Here is a 12,490-nt window from a genome sequence, read left to right on the forward strand (position 1 = left end):
TTTTGAAAGAACACAGCCGTGCTTCCAAGTACACCTGATCAGAAGGTCGAGAGATGGGGATTATGATATGCAAATTAGGCTTTGTTATCAGCGTTGACATTCGTTATAAAGCTGAGCAGAGGAGAGGTAACATGAAAAGGTGGCAACTCACCTCCCCACCCCCCACCCCGGCCTTTTTAGCATAACCTCCCCTCTCAAACACATTGGCCTACCTAAGCCCCGATTTCTCTTCTTTTTTTTCATTTAGATCAAAAGGTTACACACAACAAAGAAAGGCCTGTGTGGAAAAGCGCCATATACACACTCTGTGTACTTTTACACAGTCAAGACCATTGATTGGTCAACTGCCCCAGAGGTGTGTGCACATCTGTATGCGCATGTGTTCCCAGGAGAGGGTTGATACACAGAAGAGAGATGATGTCTCGATTCGACCGTGCCCTGATGAGGTTGTCATCTCTCATGCTGTTTAGGCAGAACCGAGGACTTTGCAGTTACCAAACACACTGTAGAAAGTCTTTCATGTCTCTCCCCTGCTGTGACAGGATAAGGATGAGGACGTGCACGCACGCACACACACACACACACACACACACACACACACACCAAGAGATGCAGTCTTCTTCCTTTCAAATACACACAGAAACATGCATATGGTTGCCCCCCCTGTTCAATCTGCATATGGTTCAGTTCAAAGGAGTCCAAGTGAGGTGGCGGTCTGTGCTACTTTTCCAGCTATTAGCCTCACCCACCATCTGCAGTGATGAAGTGAGGAGTGGGTTTTATGAACTTCATAAAGGGATGGTTATTAGTGCGTCAGAGTGGAGATAGGCTGCCTGGCCTTGGAGTTTAGCAGCAGGAGTCCTGGGCGCTTTGATGTGAATCATACTGTTGAATAACTTCTGAGAGGTAGTGTCGAGGTTTTGAGTTTCACTCTACTCGTTCATCCTTTAATTCATTTATTTTGTCCAGTTGTTTGTGCATACATGTTTGGATTCTGCTATCATCTCAGACCCTGCCACTCCGCCTGCCTTTCCCGTCAGTACCATCCCCTGACCTGCTCCTCCTCCCCACTCACCTGCTCACCAGCCCCTCATTTCCTCATTAGCTCTAGTGTATATCCCAGCCCGTTTCCACCTTCTCTCTGTGCTATGTGCCTTAGCTTTCCCGCACTCAGTTCTTTGCCTGCCTGTTTTGATCCTGATTGTGTTTTTGACCTTGCCTCTGTTTTTTGGGATTTTGCCTCAGCCCAATCCTTTGTGTTTGCCTGCCTGGATTTTTGTATTCTTGTTTTTTTTTCTCTAAATAAAGACTCTGTACATGCACATCTGCCTCATGAGTCATGCTCCTGGGTCCCTTTTCTGAGAACTTTTCTGAGAACCGTGACAGTTAGAGGTGCCTATTGAAACCTTACAAAAGGCAAAGTCATGATTGAACTTCTTTTTCTTTATTCCCGTGTTTCTTGTCTTCTTTTTTACACCTTAAGCTACAAGTCAGTGACAGCAACACAGAGACAGCAGTGATGAACATATCAGCTATCCATCATCAGATTCACTGTGGAACTGCACTCACATTACAGACAATAAGCAACATGCTTCGCCCCTATTTACTTGAAAAGACTGTCACAAGGTTCATTTCGTAGCTGGTTTGAACTGTTTGATCATACTAGCACATGAGCTTTGTCAGCAGATGGCATTTGCCCAGCTGTCTTCCATTATAAATTTTGATTTTCTTTTTTTTTCCCTGAGGACTGAAATTAAGTTGACCTTGGAGACAGCTGTTACAAAACACCACAAGGTCCATTTAGTAGCTTTTCTAGGGCTTTTTATGGGGTTTGCCTAGTTATCATGAAACTGAAGAAAAAAATCTCAACGGGTCAAGAGTGACTTTTGAAATTTAGTCTATTACGATGCCTAAATAAAGTATGGTGCAGCATAATTTGATCTTTGTTATTAGTTTCTCCATCCGTGGTGGAGGCAGAGACTTCAGCTCAAACAGACAAAGTGTTTTGGGTGACAACACACTCCAGGTAGGGGATGAAGGAAGGAGCGTTGGTTTTAATTATGACCTTCTAAAATTTTGAGAGGACACCCTTGTAGCTTTGAGGTCGAGACATCATCTATGAATGACAACACCCCGGGTTGACGCCCGACTGGGACCTTTGTTGCATCTCTCTCGTCTTTTTCATGTCTCTTCTGCTGTCTACAAAAAACAAGGACACGTACATTTTAACCTGTCAGCGGAATCCCTTTACAGCTTTTCACTGCAGGATAAAAACCCTTGTCTATGCCCTCTCTTCCTTTCTATCATTTCTAAAATTACATTTAAAATATAACCAGTTGCTCTCAAGTGCTAAGTATAACTATGTGCTCACTGTAGCCTGAAGGTGGTGCTGCTAACCCATGTACCAGTTACCAGGTCCCCCCCCCCCCCCCCCCCCCCCCCCCCCCCCCCCCCCCCAATATGACCAGAGTTTTCATTCTGGCTCCACTGATTCAGAGAGGGGATCATGAGCTTCTTACTCACAAAAGACCGTGTGCAAACTTAATCCAAAGTTAAATAACATTGTGGACAGTATTCAGATGCTCTGAGATGGATAATATTTTTTTGGATTTGGATACAGCTTTTTCTCTTTGCAGTTAGATAAATGGTTTCAATCAGGTTAATTCAATCATCCAGATCATCAACAAACAGATTTAGGCTTAACAGCTGTCTTGTTGTGTATCTAACAGATACTTTTATTAGAGGCAGGTCTTTATGTCTTTTGAGTTGCTCCAGTTTGCCATGTTAATGTTACTGCATTATGTGTTAATACAAACTCTGCTTGTTTCTGTAGCAGTTAGTGATGACTCCTCTCTCCCGCCACCTCTCCTGCTCTCTTTGCTCAGTGTGTCAGATGTTTAGTTATTCCTCAGCCTCCTTTGGTATTCATGATACATGTGATAAAAATGTATTTGCCGTAATGGAAGCGAGGCTCAGTGCATAGGAAGCGCTCTTCTGCTTCCCGTCCCTGAGCAACTGGGAACCAGAGGTGTGGTTGGCATCCATATACGGTCCATTCATATACTAGGCTTGTACCTAGTCTTGTTTGAAAAAAGTCTCCAAATCGAGTGACAATGCGCTAAATTGCCAACACTGCATGCTGTTAACACCCCTGTAAAAGAACCTGTTTGTGCCAGAAACTCCAACTCAGTCATGTGGCCTTTGGCTGAGCAATGGTGAAAATATGATTGATCAGTCAGTCAGTGATATTCCAGATTACAGGGCTGGCCCCACTGCTGCAGTCCAGCCAAAAGGGGATGAAGAATGCAAACTGTAGTGGAAGCAATGAAAAAAGTTTACATGTGAGTCAGATTGTGGAAGTGAGTTGAAGTACACAGAGAGAAACTGAGCTGCAATCCCTGCAATGCAATTCAAATTCAAATTTTCTCACTCAACTGAAGAGTTTATTGGAAACAGCCTTTGCACAAAACTTGTTTAGATACACACCAACTATAGAGGTGGTGGAAAGTGTAAGGCAACACCTGCTACACAACAACACTCACACAATAGAACCAGCCTCAACCCAGACCAGATATGCAAACTGTTGGACCTCTGCCTAAACACCACCTTTTCCCAGTACAATGGGGGATTCTACAGACAAAAACATGGCAGCACTATGGGCTCACCAGTATCTCCCATTGTCGCAAACCTCTACATTAAAGAAGTAGAAAGCAGGGCCCTGAATTCTTTCAGAGGAACAGCACCGAGCCACCGGTTCAGATTTGTCAAAAACACATCTGTGAAAATGAAAACCCAGGAAGTGCAAGCCTTCACAGAGCACATCAACTCGGTGGACGAGAACATCAAGCTTACACGAGAAGATGTCAGAAACAACAGCTTGACTTTTTTTTAAACTGTGCCGTACACATTGAAGATGGCAGGAGCCTCCACATTTGAATACACAGGAAACCCACCCACACAGACTGGTACCTACTTTTTGAACATGTGCCAACAAGTCTTTTTAATTGAACCCCACACATTAAGAGCTATTGAGTGCAAATGATGAAATATTACAGCAGGAGAACATGCTTTGGCTTGCAAATGTTATAGTCTAAAAAAGTCAAAGGCTTGCTTTCATCAGTCAGGCTGCTGAAGCTATATCTGAAATCACTTTGACTCATAGGGGAAATAAGATACCTCTCTAACTCCATAATCTAGAGCTGTGTGGTGTGTGCCCTAAGAGATCTCATCCAGATTTTAAATTCGATATAAACTTTAAACCATTTTGGTGCAAGACATTACACAAACATCTTATGGCCTCTCAATGTCAGAGCCAGATGGGAACTCTGCTCCCACGTTGCTGCTGTGAATCATCTCAGATGCATCGGATCGATCGAAGGATCTTCAAATCCTGATTTGCAGGCGACATCAGGTGAAGGAGGAAGTGGCTGGGCACCTCTGAACTCTCGGTGGAGACTCACGTTGACACGGTCCTCTGACGTAATCGCCTCAGCCCGGTAGGTGGCAGCCTGTCCAAGCAAATATAATCAGATTAAACAAGACGAAATTTGGCAACTGGAAATACTGAGCACCTGGTGGAGCAGATCCAAGGGTAGGTTGAGACTGCATTTTACGGTTCTATCACCAACCAGCTACAAAAGGCCAAACGTTAATTCTGTGGTTGTGTTTCCATCAGCTGATCATTTGTGTAGCAGCTCGGCTATTAAAGGGGGAGAGGGTTGTTAATTCTGTTTGTGGAGGGGAACCCGCGTCTTATAGGCGTGCTGCAACGCCATGACGCACTTCACACTCTCCTGCTGCAACACAATAAAATATGAATCACCAGATCGCCGGCGATAGGATGCGTCTTCGGCTGCAAATGCCATTTAAATGGTGAGGAAGGGGGTGTGGCGCTAACCGTCTTCCATTCACCAAAACAATACACGCCCAGATCTCGTGTATTTGCGGCTTGAGGTCGGGGTGCAGGTTTGGTCGCTGTGGCGCTGTCTGCTCGGACTCTCGCCGGGGTGCACAGGCCAGCCAGCTCCTCGGCTGCCCGCCGCGCTCCGTCCCTCCGCAGGCTCCGGGCTGCGGATAAAAGCGCTCCACGCAGGGATCCTCATCGCATTACGCAGATTTAAAGCCTGGATGTAGAGCGAGCCAGTGGCCTGCAGATGAAGGTGCGATAACTACGGTAAGATTAAAGGTGCGTTTGGATTTGCCTGTTGTTTTTTTTTCTGTGTTTTTGCTCTCACTATCAGCTGTTTGCTCCATGGGTGTATTACAGTCCGGTTCCCTCAGACATGATCCGGCGCAGTGCTAAAGCCAAGATGTGCGGAGGACAAAGAGGCGGATGGAGATATAAGAGCGGCTTTAAATATTTTTGGACTAGGTTAATAAACAGAAAAAAAAAAAAAAAAAAAAAAGCATGAGCAGAAACGACCCCTGAAATAAAGCTGTCAACTGTCACTTCCCTATTAAAGCACATTTCTGTGGCTGTTTTAGATTAATAACAAGCCTCACAGTGTCTATTACTATTTGAGTGGACTGGTGTTTTGGGTAATTCACAGCTGCTGTGAAATGGGTTTATTCTAGGAAGTGGCACAGTCTAGGTGGGCGGCTGATGCATCTGCGGAGCAACTGTGGCTCATTATCCCAGAGCCTGCTGTGATCTGTACAGGTCCACACAGGCTACTCAATTCTCCCCTCTCCTCCCCTCTTGGTTCTCCTTTTAGTAGCAGGCCCCATCATCACAGCCATACAAGACATCAGTTACTTATACTCTCATCTCTGTCATCTAATTACACAAAATTCCTCCTTTATTTCAGGGATAGCTCACTGTAGGCCCGTATGACTTTGCTTATCAGATCATTTCTGCCCAGTGTCCTCCTGTGAACTGGATTGTTGCTAATGTTTCATACCCAGGGCTCACTAAGGTCTGTTCTTCCTTTTCACCCCTGATGTCTGACTTCTGAATCCTCAAGTTTCTTTCAAAACATCAAGTTTCAGGCAAAAAAAAACCGCAAGTTCACAACATTTGTATCATTTCTATCTTTAGGGCAGCAACTTATTATTTCCATTATTGATTCATCCACTGATTACTTTCTCAATAAACTGTCTATAAAAAATAAAACCATGACTAAAATTATAATTTTCCACACCAACAGTCCAAAATTCAAAAATATTCAGTTCACTATTTATGATACAGAAAAGCATGTTTGGTATTTTGCTTTAAAAAATCTGTTAAATGAACCCTAATTTGATTATCAGAATAAACATCGACTGTCGATCGACTGATCATCGCACCTCCAAGCATCTTCTTGATCCCCATGTAAGAAGCTGAGGTTTGAAAGTAGATGACATTTGTCTGAGACTGATGGATAACAGATGCACAAAATGTGTCAAGTGTCAGTGAGACATTTTAATTCTGTCACTTTCTGTCCTCCCATTAACCAGATTTATGTCTGTCTCTGTTTTCCTAGGCATGTTAGGACCATGATGCATGGCTGTGCTGTGTGTGTCAGTGCAGACTGTGTTGCAGGAGGGGATTGAATGCCTCTAAAATCTCAAGGTAAGACTTCTCCTCTCCTCCTTTGACCTTGTATGTGTGCTTGTGTGGGAGGGGGTAGAGCTGGCATTGATCCATGGCCTTGAAAGACTGATCCCCACCTCACTTCTCCTCTCCATAATTGTGTCTCCTTCATCTTGACTTCTCTTCCTCAAGCCCAGGACTCATTCACATCTTTACTGTTGTCGCACATGGACAAAGACGTATGTTTGTAGACATTTTCACATGTACACATGCTGCAGGATTGTTGTTTTTTATGCCAACACCAAGGTGTGTTTGTAGATGAAGGGGGTTTGTGTCAGCAAGTCTAAAGGGAATACTCTTTCTCAAGCTTAATTAGACAAATTGCTGTGAGGGTAAAAGCAAACAGTGGCAGCTGATCCATCTGAATAATGTATTGTTGGTGGATAAAAAGGGGCTTGATGGCTCATTCTCTGTCACACGGCCTTTATTCTGAAAAGCCAAAGAAATACAACATGAGCAAAAAAACAAAACAGAAAACAAACAGTGTTCCTGTGTATGTATGTTTAAGGCTAAAAATGTAGATATGATTGGATGTGTCCATTATTATACCATGTGTGCATGTCTGTGCGCTGTGGGCTGTGAATTTTCAGGTTGAACTGCAGTTCACAGTTTGTTCAAAGTTAAAACTAATTCGGCTTGAGGGTGTCTGGTGAGCCGTCTCTGAGTCAGCAGTCGACCCTAATGTTCCTTCTTCATGGTTTGAGCCACTGGGTCAGTGTGTGTGGTGTGTTAACCTTCATAGATCCAACAATCCTGCGCTGGTCAAGGACAGGACATTGCATATGTTTGTATGTGTATATGTGCGTCGTGTTTTTGCGCTGCCTGCATTCCCACAACCAGTTTGGGTTTTACAGCTTTGAAGTGACAACATTTTTGAGAAGTGCTTAGTGATACTGTTTACAGTAACTTTGCACCTACAACCAGCGGCTCTATTTTGCTTGTTTTTGTTAAGAGTTGAAAAAATAAGTGGAAATTCGTGTGTTTATGTATTTGGAACAGGCAAGAACATTCTTGTAATAGTATTCAGCAGGGGTATTCTTCCTACTCAAATAGGGTGTAAGCCAATACAGAACTGTGCCAGATAAAACAATTTATTTCTGAATTAAGAGAAGCATTGTGGGGAGATAGATGAATTTGAATTAATTAGCCTATGTAGACAATAGGTTATACAGAGTGTGCTGATCCTGTTAGACTCAAGCAGGAACAATATGACTCTAGCAGCTAGAGTTCTGAGAAGTAAAGTTTTGCTTGCATGTTTTAGCTAATTGTTAACCCTCAAGTTCCCATCATAGATATCAAAATTAGTTTGTAAATACTTCCACATGATGTACTATTGTATTTTGCCTTGCTGCCCTTTCACTGTCATTTTCTATTTTTCTTTAACCAGACATGAGTTGAAGGTGCAAATGAGTCACCATTTCCCTTGTTTGAATGTTGAAACGTGGAACGTGCCACTGTGGCAAAGTTGTCAAATCATAGCTGATTGGACTTGAGCTACAGTATTGCCATAAGGGTATAGACACATACTTTTGGTCTGGGATTGTTTTTCATGGTTTAGGCTGATTTCCTGTTTCAGTATAACAATGCTCCCATGTACAAGGTATTGTTCATAAAGAAATGGTGGTTAAAAATGAATTGGTGTCCAGGTCTTATTGCCTAGCATCAGAGAGAGGCCACAGTGATCTCTCTTATTCTTGTGGCTTTATGGGAGCAAATCCCTGCGGTCAAGCTCCAAAGTCTTGTGAAAAGTTATATTAAGGTGTCCAGTTACTTCAGGCCATGCACAGCTGTATATCCATGGTCTGAGTGAAGACGCAAAAAGCCACAGTAAAGATGGACGTGATACTGACATGAAGTGCTGCAGAAACTGTGACTTTGCCTATGGATTGTTGTGCAGGGTAATTGATAATGCAACACTGTTTTGACATGGAAGGACACACACTTGCATGGATGCATTCACACACAGTCACTGTGCATATGCACCTTATCCTGCACAACACCCACTGTTTAAATGAAAAAGCCAGTGGAGCACCCAGGGGCTCTTGTCACTGTGATGAGCAGCCACAAGTGTCACAGCTAATGGCTTGTGACGCTGCCATGGCTGTGTGTGTGTTTGTGTGTGTGTATAAACTCACTGACCAGCTATTTGCCGGGATATGAATTTAATAAAAGCACACTGACAAAGCACATCTTCAACTCCACAGCTGAGCTATCCTATGAGCAGTGATTCACTGCAGCTGGAAAAAGCAGCCATTCTGCAGATGAAACACCTGTTTGTGCCTGCACTAAAGACAGAGGGTGATGGGTGGTGCTTTCCTCTTATTGCAGCTAACTCGCCAAACAGGAAGTTAACGTTACAGAGAAAGGAGGAAGTCTTTGTTGACTAGATTGCACACAGAGATTTGACCTACACACGGAATACACACTTGGTATGCACACGCTGCACTCAGCATGAGGTGAAGACAGAGCAAATAAAGTGTAGTGGATACACACTTTCCCTTCACCCTCACCAATCAAGATGAGTGTAGTTATAGTCTATATTTTCCTTTTTGTCAATAAATCCAAGGTAAAGAAACCAAACCAACAATGAACTGACCCAAATAACAAGTATTGTCTGTGTCACCAAAACCTGAAAATTTAGCTATTAAAGTTATTAAAACCATATTATTGAGCTACATCATTGCACTAGGTGATGTGTTTTTTTCATTACAATTCACATGGGAACTGTAGTTTATTTTTGGTTCAGCACCATACGCCTCATCCTGTTGCTGTAAATACTCACTAGAGTACCAAATGCTTAGTAATCCGCAGCACAAAATAGTCCCCAAAAATGCAGAGTTTACTCCTGTTTGAGTAACATTTGCCCAAAAAAAACTACAGTAACTGGCTGTTTCAGGAAACTGCATAACCTTTTTTAAAAACAAAACTAGATTTTTGTACTTTTATAAGGCTTCATTACAACTTAATGGGCTGTGGGTTGAGTAAGACAGACAGGCAGAGGAAGTCAGAAAGCACTGTCAGATAGACTAAAGGATTGATGATTTTGGACATTGGTTGATTTGAGAATTACAACAACAACAAAAAAAAGATTAACACTGTCTTATCCTTTGAATATGACTTTGTTGTGAGCCAGTATCTCCATCAACCTGTTATTAAAACAGAGGACTCACACTGAGGTTCTATGGACCGACACTGCACAGTATGTGACACCTGAGGTATGAAAAGTCTGACTAACTGAGCTTGGACAGGCCTCCTGCTCACACTACACCCACCTTTTTAACTACTATTCATGTACAACATATGCTATGTTGTATCTATTAAAGTTCTCGTATTCCAGAGGGAATCCCTTGTGAGAGTCTTCATGTACAACGTTATCTCAAACCACCTAAGATGCTACAATCTGATAGCTGATTCATGGGTGTCCTACTTAAGATGGAGAAAATGAGCTTTTGTGCTAGTGGCAGTTCATAGAAGTGTTGCACGCTCTCTGTTGCCAACAGTACTGTACACTATGTGATCACAGACACAGAAGGTTAAATATAGTCAAGATTACACGTTTCCACATGCAGAACCCCTGTTACAAATCCAGCCTTTGTAATTTCATGTAACTAATATGCTAATTCTGCCCAGTCTCTGTTCTGATGCCTGCATTGTGTGGCACATCACTGTCAAAAATGGGGGGAAAAATAAGTGGATCGGATATTTTGAGCTGCTTTCAGTGTCCTAGAATCTTCTAATGATGGCGGTCTTTGAGCCAGCGCTGATGCTGGGAGTCTAGCAGGAAATACTTGGGGTAAATAAGGTATACAAACATAAATGTAAATATAATTTCAAGAGTTTGCCCTGAAGGCTAACTAACAGTAATCCATGAATCCTTAAAGCTCAGCCATGCTGCATTCCCTGCATTCACACACGTCTGCAAAACAACACCTCTGAAAGTAACATGGCTCACTCATTCATGTTACATGGTGCACACACAAGCATAACATTTCTAATATTAATCTTAGTCTGTAAAAACACTCAGAGTGGATGTGTTCTTGTCTTCCTCTGTCTCTGCCCCCCATGTCTCCCTCTCTCCATCCATCTCCATTCATCATGTAATTGGTTGGATTATGACTAATACCAAACCCTCCGGCTGTTTGCGGGCTGTCAAGCAGCTTTTACACAGATTATAAATTGTATAAATCCAACTGTATTTGGATGTCTGTGTGTTTGTGTGTGCTCAGTCGGGGCTTTCATCCACCTTTTGATCTCTAAACTGTCAAATTGGTTTAGGAGGCACCAGGCATCGATATCTGAAGCAAATCCGTTATTCATCGTAGTAAAGTGTTAAACCCATACGCCCCTACTTGAGCAAATCATCAGCTCGTAATGATGAGAAGGAGCACTTTTTATCTCTGTGCTTAGAGAAGATTTGAGTCAACAGCTGAAGTTGTCAGGAGAAAGTGTATTGATGTTGACAACCATAATTAAAGGTTATTAATTGATCGGGCATTCTTTTATTTTTGAGTAGGTGTTCCCCTAGTTCAGTTAAATGATGTGTAAACTCTCTCTCTCTCTCTCTCTCTCTGAGGTCTCTTCGTTCTTTTCCTAGCTTCAGCCCCCACACATCCTACACACACACACACACACACACACACACACACACACACACACACACACACACACACACACACACACACACACACACACACTGAAAACCCTCACTGAAGATGTTGCATTAACAAACTCTTCGCACACACCTAGGAGACCAGGTTATGTGGTGAGTAGGAGCTACCATGCGAAACAAAAGGATGCAGGGAATAAGTGCAGAACAAGATGAAAGTTTCATTGTTGGCATGGCAACCACCCGATCATCTGCACGGTGAGGTTTGATGTTTGACGTGTTGACGGTAGATTCTGGGTTAGAGAGAGAGAGAGAGAGAGAGAGAGAGAGAACTGGTTTGATCCAGCACCACTGTGTGAGTGCTCTTTATCTCCTGGGCTGTTGTTTTATTGTTGTTCTATCCTCTCTCCTCCTTTTCCTTTATGAGAGGGCTGCATGATTCAGAGCAGTTATACTCCCCATCAAACCGCTCCTCAGTGTTTCTGCTGATGCTGCTGGAGCTCATCACGCTGTGCTGGAGCGGGATCGTGTTGAGCTCTGTGTACAGTTTGTGTGTTCATGTGTGCGTTTGGAGGTGCGGGTGCATGTGTGTTGCTGTTACGCAAACACATTGGACTAAGAGGCATATTGACACATCACACATTAATATTGAGTGTCAGGCAGTTGGTGTTGTTCACTGTCAATATGATGGAGGTTCCCTTCTGGTAGAGCTATTTCAAAACAGTCTGTAAAGCCTGCTGTGAAATTATATCTTCCTTGCCATTTTTATTATTCAATCTTTTTATTACATTTTAATTGTAAATTGTTTTACATAAAGCTTGATGGAAAAGTATATTAACTACAGCTGAAACATTTTTTTTTTCAATTTTCAATTAAAATACTTGCTTGGCTTGATATATTTACATAATCAGTTGATCATTAAAGTTGTTTCAAGGCCAAAACGCCCAAAACTTGCCATCACGGTATATGTATATATTTGCTGGTTGTCATCTATTACAGGAAATTGAATATATTTGGGTTTTGGTCTGTTGGTTAGACAAAACAAGCAGTTTGAAGTCATGTTGTGATCTCATTTGTCACATTTTATAGACTAAATAGATTAATTGAGAAAACAACTTGCAGATTGATTGATTAATAATGAAAGTAACTGTCATGCACTGGCTTGTGTGTGGCAGTTACCACTGTGGAAGGACTAGTCTCGCTCACAACTTTGTGCTTGCATCAGTTTTTCGTCTTTTCCTGGAAAGGCAGTCATCCTCCTCGAGGCTCTGTCCTTTTCTTTTCCTTTCTTCTCTCCACACACATCCCTTTTT

The 12,490-nt window shown here is 42.6% G+C and overlaps 1 protein-coding gene across 9 annotated transcripts in view; it reads left to right on the forward strand.

Moving 5' to 3' along the window:
• The first annotated feature begins 4,521 nt into the window (after positions 1–4,521).
• Positions 4,522–12,490, forward strand: part of tex2 (testis expressed 2) — a 29,335-nt gene continuing 21,366 nt past the window's right edge. For 3 of the 9 annotated variants that reach the window (XM_071473734.1, XM_071473733.1, XM_071473747.1), the window contains exons 1-2: positions 4,619–5,173; positions 6,462–6,550. The gene's annotated coding sequence lies outside the window, so the exon portion shown is untranslated. Of the gene's footprint in view, positions 4,592–4,616; positions 5,186–6,461; positions 6,551–12,490 lie in introns of those variants that run through there. The other 6 variants (XR_011689565.1, XR_011689571.1, XM_071473736.1 and 3 more) reach the window with 4 other exon arrangements.

The sequence above is a fragment of the Trachinotus anak genome, unplaced genomic scaffold (genome assembly GCF_046630095.1).
Source record: "Trachinotus anak isolate AG129_WGS33_773 ecotype Australia unplaced genomic scaffold, CSIRO_AGI_Tana_v1 ptg000003l, whole genome shotgun sequence".
Taxonomy (NCBI): Eukaryota; Metazoa; Chordata; class Actinopteri; order Carangiformes; family Carangidae; genus Trachinotus; species Trachinotus anak.